Source organism: Carassius auratus, unplaced genomic scaffold (genome assembly GCF_003368295.1).
Source record: "Carassius auratus strain Wakin unplaced genomic scaffold, ASM336829v1 scaf_tig00216531, whole genome shotgun sequence".
In the NCBI taxonomy this organism is placed as follows: Eukaryota; Metazoa; Chordata; class Actinopteri; order Cypriniformes; family Cyprinidae; genus Carassius; species Carassius auratus.
The window spans coordinates 54,771-60,363 of record NW_020528618.1 but is presented as its reverse complement, the minus strand read 5'-3'; the positions used below and the strand labels follow the sequence as shown (position 1 = coordinate 60,363).

The following is a 5,593-nucleotide window of genomic DNA, read 5'->3' as shown; positions in this document are numbered from 1 at the left end:
AATGGTGACTGAGGCTGTCACTCTTTGCTTTTGTGTTCCACAAAATAAAAGACATATAAGTGAGATGATGATTTATAAAGAAGACAGAAGTACATAGTAGAATTTTCATTTGCAATCAAAACTTGAGTTGTTTGTAATATCAGGGATGTGACCTAATCAGGTCAGGTTTTATCATTTAGGCCACAATTAGACAAAGTTAATGTTAATGTCCCTGTTATATTTGCATACAGTACATCTACTGTACAATAGAGACACTTTGTACCTTATTATAACAAAATTTAGCACTTGTGACATTGGAATTTGTATTTGTAGAGAATATTTCAATAAATCATCAAGAAAATGTTTTTGGAGTTGCAAGCTTGTATTTGTTTCTTTCTCTCTCACAAACTGTAGTAACACAGAGATCAGTTAGTTCCTCATTATCCGTTCTGAAGCTGACATCGTTCACCAGCTTAAGAGAAACAAAACACATCGTAATGTCATGTGTCTTTACTGGATCTTTATGGTCCGTGAATTCCGGAAAATCACTGGCAGTGTGAATGAACCAAAATCTAATTATCCGGGAACAATTGCCAGGACACATTACCCGTGTATTATCTAGAATCTCAGTGTGAAAGGGGCTAAACTGAGCACTTGTATAGACCTTTTTGCAAACACGTGACTACGACCACGTGACGACGCCATGACGGACGGCAGAATCACCGGAAGCACAAGCTAAATAGTAGTGGACGAGCGGGAAGTTTCAATCAGTTTAAAATAAAATAACACTAAACTTTATGGCTTCTTCTATTGAACAAGCTGTCGTGCCGTTATCGGTCGAGGTAGGGCATCTGGTAGGTGCTCACAAAGAACAGTATTTGGAGAACTTGGAGATCGTGGGATTGGATACCGATCCTTACCTTTTTCCTCTGTTTTCACGGACCTCATTAAATCGCCGAGTCTACCCGACTTCATTCCACACAATCTGTACCACTATGTGGTAAACGGGTTATCCCCATACACTGGTGATGAGGTCAAAGCTTTTTAAAAGTCTGGATGCTTACCAGTTCTTTGTAACTTAACGTAACCTGTTTTTAAAGGACCTGGTTGTTCGTGGCTACCCACTTAAGTTACCGATGTTCACTGGGTGTGACAATGCAACTTTCTAATGCAGTTGATCTATAACGTTTTATACCAAGTACCAAGAAAATATTTGGCTGTCCAAGTACCACCACAATGACCAATATTAAACTTACAGTAGCGTAGTAGGCCTAACTATTCAGCTTACGTTACTGCTCTGCACAGTTAAAAAACGATGCAGTTTTATTCATAATAAGAATATTTATTGTTGTCAGCCACTTTAACATTGTAAATACACAGTTTGACCATTATCACTGCACTGTGCTTACAAGTAAAAAAAACAAAAAAACATTTTATTACACGAACGAACACGAATTCATACTCGTTTGGCTTGCGGTCCGTCCTACAGCAAAGCTCTATTGCCGTCCGTCATGGCGTTCACAATTCGCGTGAGTAGAGGGTGACGTCACGTGCAAAGGGTCTATACTTTTCTCTTATTTGTAAAATAGGGTTTGTGCACCTCAAAATATGAAATGGTATAACTGTTGTGTTTGCTGGAGAGAATTAGTACAAAAAAAACATACATTGTTAGTACTAAAAAAATTTATCTGTGACTTTCAGTTTATAAATATGCATGTGTGACTATTCATTACAACATTTCCACTGTCACAGGTGCTCAGGTTTGCTATAATAGTACCTTCACAGAACATAATAGTAGTAGTCAGCTATCCATGCAAAGAAGTCAGTGTGGTGTACTGTGCATCTGTCCAGGCCAACGGTCATCCCAGGAAACCTGCAATAAAAACAAAATCCATCATACATTACCAATATAACAGGGCTGTATAATCCTGTTCCTGGAGATCTACCTACCTGCAGAATTCAGATCTGACCCTGATCCAACACATGTCTGTAACTGTCAACTGCTTTCACTGATGTGCTGTGAAGTAGATTTGCTGACAAGTTCCTCCCTGAAAGTACATTGATAACACTGTGAAACTGTATTTTCATAAAGGATTGTTTAATAATGTCACAATATTACTGTAACGGCATAAAAACTTCACAATCTCAGGATGGAGGAGGTGGGAACCGGCGGACAATCAAACAAAGATTTAATAATAAAATAAAGAGAAAACATCGCGCCAGCCCCTCGCAGACAACTGTCACGCACAGACACAAAATATAGATAGAAAATTCCAATATTAAAAAAAAAATTAAGTCAAACGTTTAGATGTCAAACATGTATTGTGTCTTTTTACATTCTGTTGCAGCTGAATAACATGAGGAAATATCAGCAGCCTACAAAACACTGCAAGAGGAATTTTGCCTGTGCTTTAAAAAAATACCATAGCAAAAACAACTAGATTAATATAAATTTCAAATATTAAAGTGTTAAAGACAAGTAAACAGTCAGTAATAAAATAGGAACAAACAAATCAATAAGCAATATCATAAATAAAACTAAACAACATTTCAGGTACAGAAACTGTAATTAAAAGTTTAAAAACACTGCATAGTTTTCTTTTTATTAAGCAAAAACACTGTACATGTGTGTTTTTTTTTCCATCTGTTCACATTCACATAAGACGAAAACGGTTGTGTTTATTATGATATACTGATGTATTTTTCTGTATATTGGTCGACAAATATGAAAGAAGTCAGTTTCGACTCTGAACAACAGTGGATATACAAGAAAGAGCCCAAGAACGGACACAAACCAGGAACCTACCGCTGCTCTCTGTGCACGCACTTACGCTTCATGTGCTCCACACAAACAGGGCGCTAATTATTTCCATTCCTGCACTTAATCATTTTTAATCAAATTGGAATTCGAACGCTGGAATCGTTAAGCAGAATCGAAATGCACACGTCTTATCTAATACCCGGTTCTTGGAAATTTGTTACCGGTTCTAAAATGGAACCGGTTTTCGATCCCCATCCCTACTCATTTCCCAATCACTCCACCGGCCTCGCTCCGTTCCCAAGGCTCTCGGCCCCACCACACTCGTCACAATTACTTTAATGATCTCAGTAATAACATCTTTAAATAAAATTAGCATTGCTAACAGGCGAGCGCTTATGAGAAAGGCATGCAACATTTTTTTATGTTCATTTACAGTCATTTACATTTGTATCATAAATACATAGGTGTACAAGCAGAAAACATAGGAGCACACCTTAAATCAGCCTGAAAACTTACCTTTTAGGGCAATGATTACAATATAAGGATTATTTAGCAGCTTTCTGAAATCTTTGTGAGGTCTGGTATCTTCTGAAATCTCCACACGCGAGGCTGGAGAAACAGGAAAACAAAAGGAGAAAGATTGGCATAGCTGTTCATATTTCACACAAAAGATTATTTCATCACATTTAACAGAAGTGAAACATGAGATGTTTTCTTTGTGAATACATGTTAAAATGTCATTGAACGTTCACAGTGAGTCATCATAACGCCAATACTGCCATCTTGCCTGACAATATAGTACCATATTTTCTGCACTATAATGTGCATCTAAGAGCCTTACATTTTCTCAAAAATCGGGCGTGCACCTGATAATCCGGTGTGCCTTATGTGTACACTGAGTTCCAAAATCTGACACAATGTTGTGTGACTTTGGTAAGCGCTCCGTTTACCTGACTGTCAGACCATATCCTGCTGACACAGGGATGTAATACGTACACTACGTACACTGGCAGTGATCAACCATGATGAGAGGGAACCCGGCATGTTAGATGAAGAAAGCTCAGACTCAGACACAGAAGATGAGGACTTTGATGGATCTGTGGAAGAAGATTGATTAAAAAATAATGTGAGTGTATTGTTCAATAGTAGATTAAAGTTCAACTAAACTCAGTTTTGAGACTGCGCCTTATGGTGCAGAAGATACAGTAGACAGGGGAGTAGATTAACTTCGGTGGACTTAAACTTGAAAATTTTGTATAAAGACGTGTGACATCTTTTATTTTGTGCTTCAATTAAATATGAATCAATCGGTTCATGTGTGCTGCTTGAACTGAAGCACCACAGTTTTTAAGGAGGTTGGTTTTTTGTGAAGGGTCAGTTGATTGCTATGATCAAAGCTGATTTTTCAGCATCATTACTTCAGTCATTAGTGTCATATGAACCTCCAGAAATCATTATAATATGCTACTTTTTGCCAAAGAAACATTTCTGATAAATATGAATGTTAAAAAACAGCTCTAAAACATTTTTTAAAAAGAAATTGTTACTTTTATTCAGCAAGGACACATTAAATTAATCAAAAGTTAGTGTCAAGAAGATATTTCTATTTATCAAAGAATTCTCTCTCTCTCTCTCTCTCTCTCTCTCTCTCTATATATATATATATATATATATATATATTGTCAGGGTTTGGTAAGGGAGGAACTCAGGTGCAGACAGGAATCGGGTACACACAGGATTTATTTGACAAAAAGGGAAAACAAAAACCCACGAGGGGGAAAACAAGGGCTAGGGTAAGGACTAAATAACCAAACAAGACAGGGCTGACCAGATAAAGACACTAAACACTAACTATAAACAAACACTCACGGTATACAGGATACAATCACAGTCACAAGTGTGGAACACATCTGAGAAACACGTAAGTAACACAAATCACAATGACACGACGCAAGACAGAGCACACTAGGAGATCTAAATAGGGGTACTAATCAAGACACGACAGGTGTTACAGATAGGACAATCAAGACACGACTAGGTTAACAAGGGGGGCAGGGCAAGGGAACGAGACAACACAAGCACATGGCCCAAAGACAAGGCCATGCGCTTGTACACAAAACATGAGTCTGTCATGATCCTGCCTCAAGACTAGGAAAAATCAAGGACACGAGGGCAGAATCATGACATATATATATATATATATATATATAGTTATCTACCCCAAACTGGAAAGATATGTCAGGAGGGGTTGGTGATTTCTGATGTGAAAGAGTTATATTTTTATAAAAAATTTCTGACTTCAATTTTTTCCCTATAATCTAAGCATTAAATTCAGCAACAAAAAAAAATAGCACACTGAAAAGTATGTGAAAGATTATATGTATTATAACAAAAGCTTAAACTTACTAGAAGATAGCAAAATTTGCTTATCACAAAGCAGACAAGTTACTAGCAGGTGAAGAGGAGCATGATGTCACTAGCAGGTGTGTAGATGATGCTGATGTCACTAGCAGGTGTGTAGATGATGCTGATGTCACTAGCAGGTGTGTAGATGATGCTGATGTCACTAGCAGGTGTGTAGATGATGCTGATGTCACTAACAGGTGTTTTTTCCAGCTCCTTTATTTTTCCCATGCCTCAGCAAGAGCACTTAATTAACAAAGCAAACAACAATACATGTATTATTTTGTGTTAAACATAACACTTTAATAAAAACAACTCATTAATTTGGAAAGTTACTATCACATTTATGCAATAATATACCAGTTACATAGAACATCAATTCAAAGTTAAATAAACTACAAACCATTATAAAATAATTTGAATTCTGCTTGTACAACAGATGTTTGTTCA

At 37.0% G+C, this 5,593-nt stretch overlaps 1 long non-coding RNA gene across 1 annotated transcript; it reads right to left on the bottom strand.

Annotated features, from left to right (window-relative positions):
• LOC113098350 (uncharacterized) lies at positions 1 to 5,289 on the bottom strand. Its single transcript, XR_003288996.1, has 5 exons — positions 5,147 to 5,289; positions 3,691 to 3,837; positions 3,257 to 3,349; positions 1,930 to 2,027; positions 1 to 1,852 (listed from the first exon to the last, which is right to left on the bottom strand). It is a non-coding gene; the product is annotated as an uncharacterized LOC113098350 (long non-coding RNA).
• Between the last annotated feature and the right edge of the window lie 304 nt (positions 5,290 to 5,593).